This window comes from Mytilus californianus, unplaced genomic scaffold (assembly GCF_021869535.1).
Source record: "Mytilus californianus isolate M0D057914Y unplaced genomic scaffold, xbMytCali1.0.p SCAF_7, whole genome shotgun sequence".
NCBI lineage: Eukaryota > Metazoa > Mollusca > Bivalvia > Mytilida > Mytilidae > Mytilus > Mytilus californianus.
Genome location: NW_026262723.1, coordinates 30,042,895 through 30,058,101, shown reverse-complemented (window position 1 = coordinate 30,058,101; position 15,207 = coordinate 30,042,895). Strand labels below are relative to the sequence as shown.

The following is a 15,207-nucleotide window of genomic DNA, read 5'->3' as shown; positions in this document are numbered from 1 at the left end:
TAAAATTTCTAATCAGTCACTGACATCTGTTGGACATAGATACTCAAATTGAAGAATCTTATTAGTAATAAAAAAAATCTGTGTTTTCTGTGACAACATTTTGAAAAATATATGTTAATATTTTATTTATTACACTCTAACTGTCTAACATTTAATTCTTCTCTGATTACAGTAATTCTCGTTTGTCAATTTTCCCAACTTCCCATCATCGGCTCCCCTCAGCAGAGTGACTGAGTTATTTAATTCTGAATGGAACAAAATGTGAATGAGTTATAAATAATATATAAATGATTGAATATTCTTTATTTAGTTTTTCTTTATTCTCAATTCTTCCAGAGACCGCTATATGCTCTGGGACTATTATACTAGTCCCAGATATGCTCTGAGAATAATGTCCCTGCATGATTCTTCATAATTTAAATATACTCAATTATTCTCTATGATCCTTCATTCTATATTTTTGCTTTCCAACTATCTAATTTTTTTGTCCTTATTTAAATCCCCATATTTGATACCAGACTAACTCTCATATATTATATATACGTAAATGTACGCAAGCTTGGCACGTCGAATACGGAAACCCGGAAATCTTTTCACCGTTGCCGTTTTCATACTATGACGCAAAATCCATGGACGCTCGTCTGCTGCTGAATTCAAGTTTTACTGTTTAAAAGATCTTAAAAGGAATGGACAAAGATAGTCAGATAGTTGATACAAAGACCTTTGGTTTTTCAAACTGATGGGTCAAAAAGTTATTATAAACAGATATATTGAAATGGGTTACATTGTCGATTAACTGGAAGAATCCGGGGAACGAAACAATACATTAGAAAGTCAACACAACAAAAGTGTTTCGTTTTGATGGATTACGTACCAATTTATTGTACTTGGAAAGCGCAATGAAAGGTAAATATAATCATGCACATATTTAGGAAGATGCTAGTGCTATACTTTTCACGAACAACCATTTGACTTTATCCATGACATGCATGTAAACCCGAAAATCAGTCAAAGATTGGCAAAAACGGAAGCAAGTCAAGGGTAACACGAATGACACCGTTTTTAACCGAATAACACTCGAAATTTTAATATTAGCACATATTGGTGACTTTTAATAAAAACATTGATTATAAAATAATATTATAAGAAATCACAATGGTCGCCATGTTACAGGGTTGGCAAAGTATTACCCGGGCGGGAAAACCTGGGTCCGGTTTTTCTCGGGCTGGGCAATACTCCTAGAAACGGGTAATACTGGGCAATACTGGGTAATATGATTTTTCAAGCTTATTTTTGCACAAAATAGTAAAGACTTGTTGTAGTTTAATAGTATTATAACCAGAGACATATAATACAAGAGATTCGCAACTCTAGTAGAGTCTATATAACAGCCAATGAAATGACGTGGCCACCGGAAAGCCGATTAATCCGATGGATTTATGGGTAAAATGATAGTGTTGTGAAAAAGGTTCTACGCCTCACGATTTTTCTAATGGATAATGCCGATACCTTTCTCAGCTAAAGCATGCAAGTATAATTAAAAGTTACAAAAAACTAATTCTAATAATTTGTTATTGATAAAATGTGTTCTAATGATGAGATTAATCAAATACAAACAAAGTTAAAACTCGGCCCATTTTACTTCACCTATTGCCGTAGAAACCATTTGATCTCCCAATTTTGTTCTTAAAACTTGGAAATATGCTAATAAATATATAATTTTATGGGCCAATAGTACACCCAAATGTTGTTTCGTGAATATAAGACTATTTTCGTAACATTTAATCCAACAATGTGGCGATTTTTTCTGATTGATACCCGATTTTTTTTTATTAAACTGGCTAAATATTGAAATTGTTCATGGACAAATTTCTTTAAATCAGTCCTTCTTTTTTGTGCACTATGAAATTTATAGCCTGCATTTTGTTAGACAATTTATTCATTTTTCATTCTGTTTATGGCAAAGTTGTTTATTTTCTCCTATTCTAAAGTCATTGTTTTTTTCTTCTTTTTAGGGTGCCAAAGATGAACGAATGCAGTAAATTTACAAAAGGAGTAAAATTTTCCTAGTAAAGGAAACCTTCTGCTGGTCGTAATATTATGAATGAGCTTCATGCATCTGTTGTCGTTTCAGACTTCGCTTCTCATTCAAAACATGAACCTAATTCATTTTTAAATTAAAATCGTATTGAGGACATTTCAAAAGATATATATATATATATTTGATAATAAAAGGACACACACATATCCATCTATGTATGCAGTATTGTCAATTGTTTTTGTTGGTGGGTCTCTCGCTTATGTTTTCGTCCTTTTCACTATCAACAAAGAGTTCGTTATCAGTTTATTCAACTAGGAGTATATCTAAGTCGTAACTATTAAGATTGTCATCCCACGAAATAAAATCGGAATTTTCCATATTGCGTGCACATGAATGAAGCTTTATTCAAATGAGAAATTAATTGTAATTTTCTTAAATATTAATTCTCAATACACACTTCGAACATGAAGAAACCATAAATTTACCGACAATCATTTAAAAATACAACTCAATGATAAAACTGTCAAACAACACTTAGAAATCAAACATTTACCGACAATCCTACAGAAAATAAACTCAATGAAAGCCCAATAAATGATGAATATAAAAATAAATAAAATTTTAATAATTTATAAATATCAAGAATAAAAAACAAAGCCTATCATGATTAACAATTAATTAACAAATAAATTAAGTTTTTTTCCATATTAATTAATTTTACATTTTGTGAAATGTAATTTTGGAAAGAGTGTGGACACCTGTGGTGTGACAACTTTTTGTTTACAAGGTGTCAATTAAAACTCATTATTTATAACATGTTCGTGATTTACCTGGTCATCGAATAATTCAAACCTAATATACATGTCACACTGTGAAATTATGTCTCCGGGACAGGTGTATATTCAATAGAAACCCATTATGTAACTATCAAATAAAATGAACTCTGACACAATTTATCAAGTGTTAATTATTTAATATCAGTTTTTTGTTAATACAATATCAAATTATGTCTCTTTTTCAATAATACAAATATAAAATTAAAATTACATTAAAATAAATAATTATATATGTACTCAAATTATTTAATTAATTATGATAAATTTTACACTGAAACAGTTTATGTTATGCTTAAACATTCGCCCTTAATTCGAGTACTTTTAATACTTTTATTAATGACTTTATTACCTAAGGAGATCTCGCGAGGTTTAACTAGTGGCCGCGTGTTATTACGGGATTTCGCCGAGTTGCGAATCTCTTGTATTATATGTCTCTGTTATAACTAAATACATACATTTTATTCAGATAACCATTGAGAGTCATTCCTGAAGATTCCTAATTCTATATACATGTACGTAGGCAGAATACAAGATTTGGACATTTCAGGATACCTTGTTAATTTCCAGGCTTTGTTTCAATATTAAATCAAAGTTGAAAAATGCATTTTATTGCAGTGATTAAGGGAATTGTAAATTTTAATTGTTATACAATTATATTGCTAAATAAATAGCCTAAGGGGAGAGGCCTTGAACACTTGTAGAAATCAAAAGGGTGATTATTGTTATATAAACAAATCTGTATTATAATCATGATAATCTGAATAATTACTTATTAATTAGTGATGTACATAAACATACATGTATGCTAAAACTAAGTAAACATTTTTATTAATGAACAAAAAATGTTTAAAAGTAACTTTCCTTACAATTGTTAATTTTAGTTATATTGATTAAAAAAAAACAAATTGAATTCTTTGACTTTAATGTATTGCATTTGTGATTAATCACTGAATCCCTTTTAAAAATCAGGCCAGTATTTCATATTACCCAGTATTGCCCAGCATTACCCAGTAAAACCTGGGTTTTCCCAGTATTTCCCACTGGGCTGGGCAATACTCATAAAACCAGGGTTTTTGCCAACACTGCCATGTTGGATGTACACACTATATTTATAATGATCTTTATGAATTTACCTGCTTTCTATATATATATCATTTTTAAGCTATAAAATACATTTGTAATATACTAATAGTCAATAATCAATGTTTAAAAGTCACCAATATGTGCTAATATTAAAATTTCAAGTGTTATTCGGTCATTACAAGTGTTATTCGGATAATAACGGTATTATTCGGTCATTCGAGTCAACTCGCCCCATTGCCATTGGCAAAACGCCCCATTATTTTAAAATTGCTCTACTCTTGTTTAGGGAGCTACCATTTGATTTTTATGGGAAAGGGGGCTTTGACAAAATTTGAAAAAATGCAGGACAGGAGTTTTGAGTAAAAAAATAAAAGCCAGGACCGAAAAGAGTGAAAAATGAACTGGCTGGACAGATATTTCAACTGAAAAAAATGCAGGATAACATTCTTTATATATGTATTGTTTACACTCATGAGAAAAGACAACTCTCCATCGGAAATCAAATGACATCAAAGTTAGCAACTATAGGTCACTGTACATCCTTCAACAATGAGCAAACCCCATACCATATAGTCAGCTATAAAAGACCCCAAATGAAAATGACAAATTTGTAAAACAATTCAAACAAGAAAACTAACAGACTAATTTATATATAAAACAAAGAACAAAAAAAAAACAAAATATGATACACAGCAACAAACGACAAACTGAACCACTGAATTACAGGCTGCTGACATGGGACAGGCACATACAAATGTACAAGATGTGGTGGGGCTAGACTAGTAGTTTGTGGTGCCGAACCCACCTCCTAACCTGGGATATTGATGTGAAAAGGGCTTAACTCATCAGATTTATACAAAGCAGAGAGACATCTAACAAAAACACACACAAGACGTGGTGGCTATTTATACATCCCCACAACAAAAAAGACTCCAAGTACAGATCTGAGAGTACTCCCAGTTACTAACACCTAGTTCAAAGCCAAAAACAAGGTACATGTACAATGTATTTACCACCAAACCTTGCCTGGTTTAGTCCATTTCTCAGATACTACCTTATGTAAAAGAGTCCAACTTTTGGTGGAACTTTGAATAGCTTAAAATTTCAAAGTATCATGATTATTAAAATAACTTAATCCCCAAAGATTGGCATAAATCATGACAGATTCAGAGATCCTGTAATATATAATCACTTTTGTTCATCTCTTCATTTAAGGGTCATATGGAATTTATATGATGGATTAGAACATTATTAAAATGATTAAATACTTTTTTTATAGTCATTTTTTTTCAGGGAAAATTTGTTGGTCTAGTTTTAAAAGATCAAACCAAGCCAATTTTGTCAGATCAAAATATTAAAGGCAATTTTGACAGAAACATTGTATTATAACTTCATTTTATTAAACATTATTTCTTTTAGCTTTTTAAATGAAAGTACAATTACTTTGAGAAGTAGGAGAAGCTAAGCAACAGAACAGAATTCATTTGAGGCATTGCTTTCTAGATTATATAGTGGAGTCATAGATCGTCCTATTGATTTATGTGCACATGAGGAGCAGTAGTCAATGAATAATTTTGTGATGAGAGGTATGTAATGAAAATGATAACTATGACATGTTTTAATAATTTTTTCTTGTCAGACTCTGTACATATAGTTTCGAAGATTTTTTTAAAAGTTTGAGGTCATAGAGTTTAAAGTTTGATTCTTGTTGTGGGCAAGTTTGAAAATTATCCATGTTAGAAGTGACAAATTTAATTTTTTTACAGGTCATTTTTATAGAAAATTGCATTCAAAGCTCTCTTAATCGCTACATTGCTTGTTCTTTTTTGTCTAGCCACAACTGTTATGAAGCTGTGGCTTAGGCATGCTGTTTTCAATAGAGGCATAGTCGTAAAAAAATTGTTGATATTCGTGATGAGGTCAGTTTAAGGAAACCAAGAAATAACTTATGGTAATTATATATATAAAGTCAATAATATTTAATATTTGGTGTGCAGTTATAGTAGGATATATGCACTTCTCATTTCCATAGAGATTATTTGGTCCCAATCCTTCAGTCATTCACTGAATATTGTTTTTATTGATATTAATATTGATTTTGTTATCCGGGTGTGTCACAATCAGATGTCCAAACTATGTTTCACTTGGGGTTATTTTTCAAATCCTTTTAAAATATAAGACAGAGTAATTTTTGAAGCCCAAATATTGATATCAAATGAAAATTATAATATTTGCCTCAAAATTTTAGGAATTATTGAGTTATGCCCCTTTATAAATCGAAAGATTGCAAAATTTTTAGTTTCCATTTTGTAACTTAAGTTTGCCCCAACCAAACATGAAACCTATACACAATATTCATTAACACAACTAAGATCAAGTACAAATATTTTGTTTCCGTTTTCTAACTTTAGTTTGCCTCAACCAAGTGTTATGAAACTTATACACAATGCTTTTTACTACATAATACAGATTAAGTACGAAATTTGGTGGTGACACTTTTACCATTCTTTAGTTTTGTCCCTTTATAAACATAAAAATTGCTGAATTTTTCGTTTCTGTTCTCTAACTTTAGTTTGTCTCAACCAAATGTTATAAAACTTATACACAACCGTTCTAGAGTTATGCGTGTTTACAAATAGAAAAATTGATGAATTTTTAGTTTCTGTTCTCTACTTAAGTTAGCCTCAACCAAATGTTATGAGACTTACATACAATGCTTATTACCACAAAATTTATTGGTAGCGTCACTTTTACCGTTCTTCAGTTATGTCCCTTTATAACTATATGATATGCAAGCGGGGGCATACATATGATGTCACATTGTTTAGTTGCTAAAGACAATGCAACAGTTTCGCAGACTTTTTCATTTATTTCATTTTACGCCAAAATATTTGTTAAATGGTATTTATTTTAATATGCTGCATTAGAATGTAGATAACTGTATTGTATTTTAAGCTTGGCCTTGGTTAAACTTGATTTTACTGTCACATCGCCAGGTAAATACAGATATCTCCTAAATGTATAAGCTAATTGTTTGCAAAACTCTTTGAATACTTATTATGGCAGATTCCATATAAGAAATTGAAATGTCTGTCAAAATGAATAAATAAATAAAAATAATAATTACTGATATTTTAAAGATAATCTGTGAATGTTTTTAGGAATAATGATGTTAGAAGAAATTATAAAAATAATTGTTGGATATGATTGTTTCCGTTTAAAGTAGAAATGATTAAAACAAGTTGAAAAAATGCAAACATTTTGACAGAATTAACTCCCATTTTTTTACACAATGTTTATGTGTTGCAATGCTTTATGTTGACACTTGTATACTGGTATTTACTAGTGTAGTCTGGTTATTCAAACATCCCTGTTCCTAAATTTGTTACTTTTTTTAGTCAAAAACATCTGTGATATATATTTTTTTTCACTTTATAATATCTTGCTTTATAGCTCAGTGTCTGTCAATAAATCTTATGTCAGGAACATGTAAAAACTTTCAAAATCATTGTAGGTTCCAATATATGCCAGTTAAAACTGTAATTAAGTCATGCTGTGCATATGAAAAAACACATGTTGATTCTTTCATTTAACTTTATTCAAGCAATAGTTTTAACTTATATGTTTCCTACATAAGATCTGTCAAACTTGTTTTCTTATGTCTGAAACATTTGAATGTGCTAACAGTTAAAGTTCTTTGACCTGTAGTGAAATCTTGATAGATGTTAGGCTGCAGTATTTTCCAGGAGTTTTAAAAAATGACTTTCAACTAGGATTTGATTTCCAATGTCAGTCAAAAAAAACAATTATATATTGTCTGTCAAAATATCTTATGTCAGAATCAAGTCTGTCAAAATCTTATGTCAGAAACTCAATTTGTCTGTCAAATCTTATGTCAGAAATAATAAAGTCTGTCAAATCTTATGTCAGAAAAAATAAAGTCTGTCAAATCTTATGTCAGAAATAATAAAGTCTCAAATCTTATGTCAGAAAAAATAAAGTCTGTCAAATCTTATGTCAGAAACAATAAAGTCTGTCAAATCTTATGTCAGAAACATAATATTTACGGCTTCGTTTATTTAAAAAGGATGATGCTCATAATTTTTTTTTTGGTCAAATTGTCATTATCTTTATTAGTAAAGCATGTATTCAAAAACAGAAGTTCATTGCTTATGATTTTTGCCTAACGTACTTATGGGAGTTGTTTCACTTTTTTATATGGAATCTGCCTTATAGTCTTGCATCCACATGCTATTAATAAAGTACTGTTTTCTCCCTTTCAGCAGTACATTGTATTACAACAAATGGACAGAGGAGTTGACTATTGATAGTGACTGATAATGGACTTGAGTAACCTAGGGCCCAATGACTCCATGCCTGACAGTTCATGTGTACATGTATGTCAACAGCCAATTCTAAGTAACCTTAAACATATATATACAAAAGACCTAAAGTAATAGTATGTGCATCTATGGGAGACTTATATGTCACTGTTGTCACACAGTGTTGTGTGGCTTCATTACTGATTAGAGACTACTCAGATTATCCTTTACTTTAAGTTCAGATATAATGTACATGTACTCAATGATTATGACTTTTAACTTGTAATAATTATGATGCAGGATCAAACAAAAAGTATATTTTTTTACCTACATTTTATGCGTCAGTCTCACTGATTTATTAAGTACCTTGTAAATGTATATGGATATATGTATGAATTTAAATTGTGATTAAGTTTTGAGTCTTGCACATATATACATCATTGTACATGTCATAGGAGTTAAAATTACTTTGATCGCTGTCAGACAATGACAGAGTGTTTTGAACATTGCTTCATATGTTGATCAGATTACCTTATTAAATTAATAAAATGTTATTGTCACAGATTGAAATTTTTAGTATTTTAGAAATAAGGTCTTACAATGTATGGTAGGATTGTCAATGAGAAAACTTTCCATTTGTCGAAGAGGATGTAAAAATTTTTAGGTCACTGTATGACCTTCAACAATGAACAAAACCATACTATAAAGTCAGCTATAAAAGATCCTGACAAAGTGAGCAACAATCCAATCCAAAAAACTAGTGATGTTCCAATTACCATGTGCAGTATTGGTTATAATATAAAAATATCACGTGTTTTCTCTCTCTTTACCAAGGGAGAACTGTATTGCCAATTTATTTGTATTGGAAAGCAGTGCATCAGGTTCAGATTTTATATGATAATCACAGGAATTTTAATTTTCAGAATTAGCTCCTCAGATGTAAGTGGAAGGGAAGCTATATACATTATATGTTTAAATGAAATTAACAACAGGATTAGATATTGAGGAGATCCTATAGCTACAGTATATATAAATGTAACTGGTATGTATTTGTTTAATACAGTATTTAATTTCCAAATGGTATAACAAAAGTACTGAATTCCAAGGCAATTTCAAAAAATTTGTAAGGGTTCCGCAGAACCCAGTGTCTCGCCTACTTTTGCTGTTAATCGTAGGCTCAACAAAAATGAGGAAAGAAATTAATAAAAATATTCCTTTCAAAACTATCTTTTGATTGTAAGAAGCTTCTGTCCAAGTTTGGTAAAAATCCAGGATCAAATAAATGTTTTAAATCTTTAACTGCAGACTGTATGTAATGTTAACTGGAAGAAAAAAAGTCCATTTATAAGTAAAGTACCGATGAACAGGTACACAATTTGAACAAAATTTCCTTCTAGATACTAGCTTTTGATCATAAACAAGCTTCTGTCCAAGTTTGGTAAACATCCAGGATAGTTTAAGAAAGTTATTAATATTTTAAAAAATTTAACCACAGAGTGAATGTAATGTTTCTTGGCATAAAAACTAAGTCCATTTATAAGTAAAATATGGAAAAACAGGATTTTTTTTTTTACAAAATTTACTTCTGGATACTTTCTTATGATCATAAACAAGCTTCTGTCCAAGTTTGGTAGAAATCCAGGATCATAGTTTAAGAAAGTTATTAAAATTTCAAAAACTTTAACCACAGAGTGAATATTTGTGGACGCCGCAGACGACGGAATGTAGGATCGCTATGTCTCACTTTTTCAACAAAAGTCGAAGGCTCGACAAAAAGGGAGGTCAATGGTGGTAGCTGCTGGATTTTAACATAAAAAAAGTGCTCTTTTTAGTTATTGCCCTTATACTTTGAATAGAAAAAATATGTGCAATAATGGGGATTGATTGATTGATTTTTGGTTGCTTAATGTCCAGTGGCATATATTTCATGCATATTCAGGACGATCAATAATGGGGACATTGGAACTATGTTCTTCTATTATAATTAATAAATGTATATACAAACAACTGCAACATTACCAAAAAGTTTCAGAACATTTTGATTTTCATCTGAAATGTTTACAAATTCCAGCTTCCATAGCAAATTTCAACCATAATGAACCTCCACAGCAGAGGTAATCAAAAAGTAGTGCAGATAAACAATTTATACCCCTATAGAAATTTTGTAACTAGATGTTTACAGAATGCATAGAGCTATAGACATACCATTTTTAGCTCACCTGGCCCAATAGGGCAAAGTGAGCTTTTCTCATCACTTGACGTCTGCCGTCGTCTGTCACCGTCATCTTCGTTGTCCATTAACTTTTACAAAAATCTTCTCCTCTGAAACTACTGGGCTAAATATAACCAAACTTGGCCTAAATCATTCTTATGGTATCTAGTTTAAAAAATGTTTCTGATGACCCTGCCCATCAACCAAGATGGCTGCTATTGCTTAAAATAGAACATGGGGTAAAATGCAGTTTTTGGCTTATATCTCTCATGTCACTGAAACCAAAGCATTTAGAGCAAATCTGACAGGGTTAAAAATGTTCATCAGGTGAAGAATTATCTGTGCTGAAATTTTCATACGCATCAGACAACCCGTTGTTGGGTTGCTACCCCTGAATTGGTAATTTTAAGGAAATTTTGCAGTTTTTGGTTTTTATCTTGAACATTATAATAGATAGAGATAAACTGTAAACAGCAATAATGTTTAGCAAAATAAGATTCACAAATAAGTCAACAGGATCAAAATGGTCAATTGACCCCATAAGGAGTTATTGCATTTAAAGTCAAATTTAACAATTTTTCGTAAATTTTTGTAATCTTTTACAAAAGTCTTCTCCTGAAACAACTGAGACAAATTTAACCAAACTTGGCCATAATAAGCATTAGGGTATCTAGTTTAAAAATAGAACATAGGGGGAAGAATGCAGTTTTTGACTTATATCTTTGAAACTAAAGCAAAAGTATAACGGTTGCATTATTTCATGCATCAATTGTAAAATTTAAAAAATATCTGGTGAGCGACATAGGCATCTTGGAGCCTTTAGTTGGTATTGTAATTTAAATGAGGTTAAGACATGTAAGAAAGGGGCTTGAAAAATGAGGAAATGTGTTTCTATAGGCACTTAGTAATCTAGATCTATAATATTAAAATAACAAGGTCCAATTTGTGAGCCGGCATGACATAAAAATGACGATTCAAAGAATTCAACTTTATATATAACGTATATATATAGGACAATGGTGTTGATTAAAAATTACACCATTCCAGGCCCATTTGTTTTCCACATGATTATTACTACAGATAATTAACAAGTTCTGGGTCGAAGGGTTCAAAAAGAAAGATTTTAAAAGCAGAGAAAACTGTGCACCTAATGACCAGCATGACATTATTAGATGACAAAACGAAAACTTAAAATCCAGGCTAAAAATAAGGCTAAGGTACTTTGCTTCAGTCACAACCCCATGATGTCCCGGGAGTATTCTAGTATATATTATATATACAGGTAATGTGTAGTACACATGCATGAATAGAGTTAGTTTTCATTATTAATTTTTTTTGATAAAAATGAGAATATGTAGTATTATTGCCAATGAGACAACTATCCACCAGAGTCCAAATGACTGAATGTTAGCAACTATAGATCACTGTATGAACAGCTTTCAACAATGAGCAAAACTGATACTGCATCTAGCAAGCTATAAAAGGTCCTGAAATGACAGATGTAAAACAATTCCAATTTACGTAAAAGACATTAAACAAAAAAATAAATATGATAAACAACAACTATCATATTCCACTCCAGTTGTTCACACAATATATATATATATAATATATATGTAAGTTTGGTAAATCATTGGAGATTAAATTGATGTTATCATTTTCTCTGATTGGTAAGCCAATATTTGATGTATGTTTTACAAAAAAATATATGCTGTTTTTGTCTCGCTTGATGGAGTAAAAAAGCGAGATATAGGTATGCTGTTTCTCGTGTTGGTGACGACGGCGGCGTCAATAATGTATTAGTTTGTGATTAGGTTTACTTTATAGTGAACCACAAGTGGTAAGTCGAAGATATTTGGTATGCAGTTGTATTAGTATTGGCACATCTCATTACCATGGAGATTATTTGGCCCCGCCCCCTCAGTTATGGTCTATTGACTTTGAAACTTTTGCTTAGTCTTCATGTATTAGTTTGTGATTAGGTCAGTTTATGGAGAACCACTAGTGGTAAGTTAATTATGATTGGTATGCAGTTGTATAAGCATTGGCATATATCATTTCCATGGAGATTATTTGGCCCCACCCTCTCAGTCTTGGTCTATTGACTTCTAAATTTTTGCTTAGTTTTCATGTATTAGTTTGTGACTAGGTCGGCTCATGGGAAACCACTAGTGGTAAGTCAATGAAATTTGGTATGCAATTGTATTAGCATTAGCACATCTCATTACCATGGAGATTATTTGACCCCGCCCCCTCAGTTATCGTTTATTGACTTTATAAAATTTTCTTAGTTTACATGTATTAGTTTGTGTTTAGGTTTTTTAAAGGGAACTACTTATGATAAGTCCATGGTATTTGGTATGCGTTGTATTAGCATTGGCACATCTAATTTCCATGGAGATTGTTTAGCCATGTACCTTCAGTCATGGTTCATTGACTTTGAATATTTGCAAATCTTACATGTTAAAGTGTTGCTATTTTAATTTCAACATTTGCATTATCGAAATTACCAAAAAGCGAGACATATCTCTGTGATTACAGTTTATTTTTTTTATTACAGCAACTGTATTCCAAGAAATTGATGGCTGATAATGTATTACAGGATTTTATCATTCAAGCAACATCTTAGAAGGATATGTGCAAATGTATGAAGGAATCCTTGGGTACAAATAGCAATTACATGCAGGAGAGAACTCTTAAACATTACTAACAGACATGTAGTCATTATATGGGAGTGGTGTATTCAAGAAATCTAAAACACATGGAATTATATATATTTTCAACCACAAGTACTCTCAGAATATAATACAATTCAAATTCAAATTATTGTGCCAACATGACAATTACAGTCTAAAAATGGAAAATACATGTTTTAAAACTGAATTTTATATAAATATTTGAAATAACAAGAATTTTTAGTTTATTGTGCAGCCAAACTTTGAGATCTTCTAATGGTATATGCCTGTTGTTTGTCAACATTTGTTTTCTTTTTGCCTTAACCTTAAGATTGGTGTTAAAATGAAAAACTGAAATACATATATGAAATAAGAAGGAAATGGTTGTAAATAACAGCAAGACTTTCAATAGGGTATATCAAAATATATTTCACAGAACGTTCTATTTCAGTTTATTAATACAATGAGATATGAGGTATAAATAAATCAGACAGCTATACAACAAAAACACATGAAAGGCATTAAGGTGCTAACATACAGTCCTTACCAATGAACAGGTGTCTAAACAATGTCATGATCTACTTAATTAACCAGAGTCTATACCAATCAAAGAGCTGCCATCAACACCAAATTCTTTAAATATTTTTTTTTATTAGGATGCGACTTTAGACAACCACTGAAAAGGTTCCTGGCTTGAAACAGGCACATGAATATGTGGCAGGGTGAACTACTTTTTTTCTTCAAAACTTTCAAAAGAAAAAATTGCATCTTTTGCAAGTAAGACAATTTCCATAACGTGATTGGATTGTCTGATGACTGATAACCACAAAATGACTTGTACATACATATTAAAAATGAAATATACGTCAGTGCATACATATTCTATAAATGAATCACCAATCCTTACATCACTTTTAAAAAAAGTATTGAGACTTGAACATAACCGAAAAAATTCTAGGAATGAACTAAGGTGACCTGGATATTTGCTTGCCTTCTTTGTTTTATTGCATCTTATCTCTTGCATTGGAGATATTGTGAGTTGGGAGTTGATAGATAAATATTTTTTGTATTGTTTAGGATCAAGAAAGTAAAATATAATGGAAGTATGAACACATAATCAAGACCAAGAAGAATATTTATATATATCAAAATAGAATGTGTACTAGATTAGCATTAACTGATCTAAAATATGCTCAAATACTGTGAATTTGTGTGATTGATGCTCAATTCACCTTAATTTCATTTTAAAAAAATTAACATGAAAGCTTGATTCACGTTAGTTTCACATGAAAAATTTAACATTAATTGCACGAGAGTTTTATGTATAAGCTTGTTTGAGGTGAATCTTACATGAAATTTACGTGAACAAAATTTGCCTGTGTATATATAGAGAAAACACATGTATAACGCATGTGTGAGAAATTGCATGTAATTCACATGAGAACTGAGATACATGTCAATAATCATGGTAATTGGACAAATAGGAGGACATTTTGAAAAATATTTAATACAGGCACCATGCCTTTTACATGTAGTAATCACGCATGTATCACAGGTGTATTTCCTTACGCATGTAATTCACATGTGAAACGCATGATCACATGTGTGTATCATGCGTATCACATGTGTTTTTCACACATGTGTCACATGCGTGGCATGAAACGTCTCTTTCACATGCGTGTGACACGCATGTGAAACGCATGTGTCACGCATGTACACATGTGTGGCATTTTTGCCAGTGTATGGTCGGGTTGTTGTCTCTTTGACACATTCTCCATTTCCATTCTCAATTTTATTAGTGTTTGTGGACTATTCAATAGTTAATAAAATGCATTTTTTTTACAAATATACGAAATAAATGATCTTGACGAACCAATATTTTCTTAAAATTACTATATTTATGACGAATATAAGTTTATTGTCTGTATCAACTCCTTATATTTAAGAAATTATTCGTTCATGCCATGCTGTATGCTCATTTAAAAACGGGTAGGCATTATTTTTGTCAATATCTTTATACCGAGCTTAAAAGAGGTGT

General features: G+C 31.0%; 1 long non-coding RNA gene across 1 annotated transcript; it reads left to right on the top strand.

Moving 5' to 3' along the window:
* Positions 1-238: 238 nt before the first annotated feature.
* On the top strand, positions 239-14,911 carry LOC127708133 (uncharacterized). Its single transcript, XR_007985171.1, has 5 exons — positions 239-906; positions 5,380-5,546; positions 8,244-8,357; positions 9,206-9,324; positions 13,055-14,911. It is a non-coding gene; the product is annotated as an uncharacterized LOC127708133 (long non-coding RNA).
* Positions 14,912-15,207: the final 296 nt, after the last annotated feature.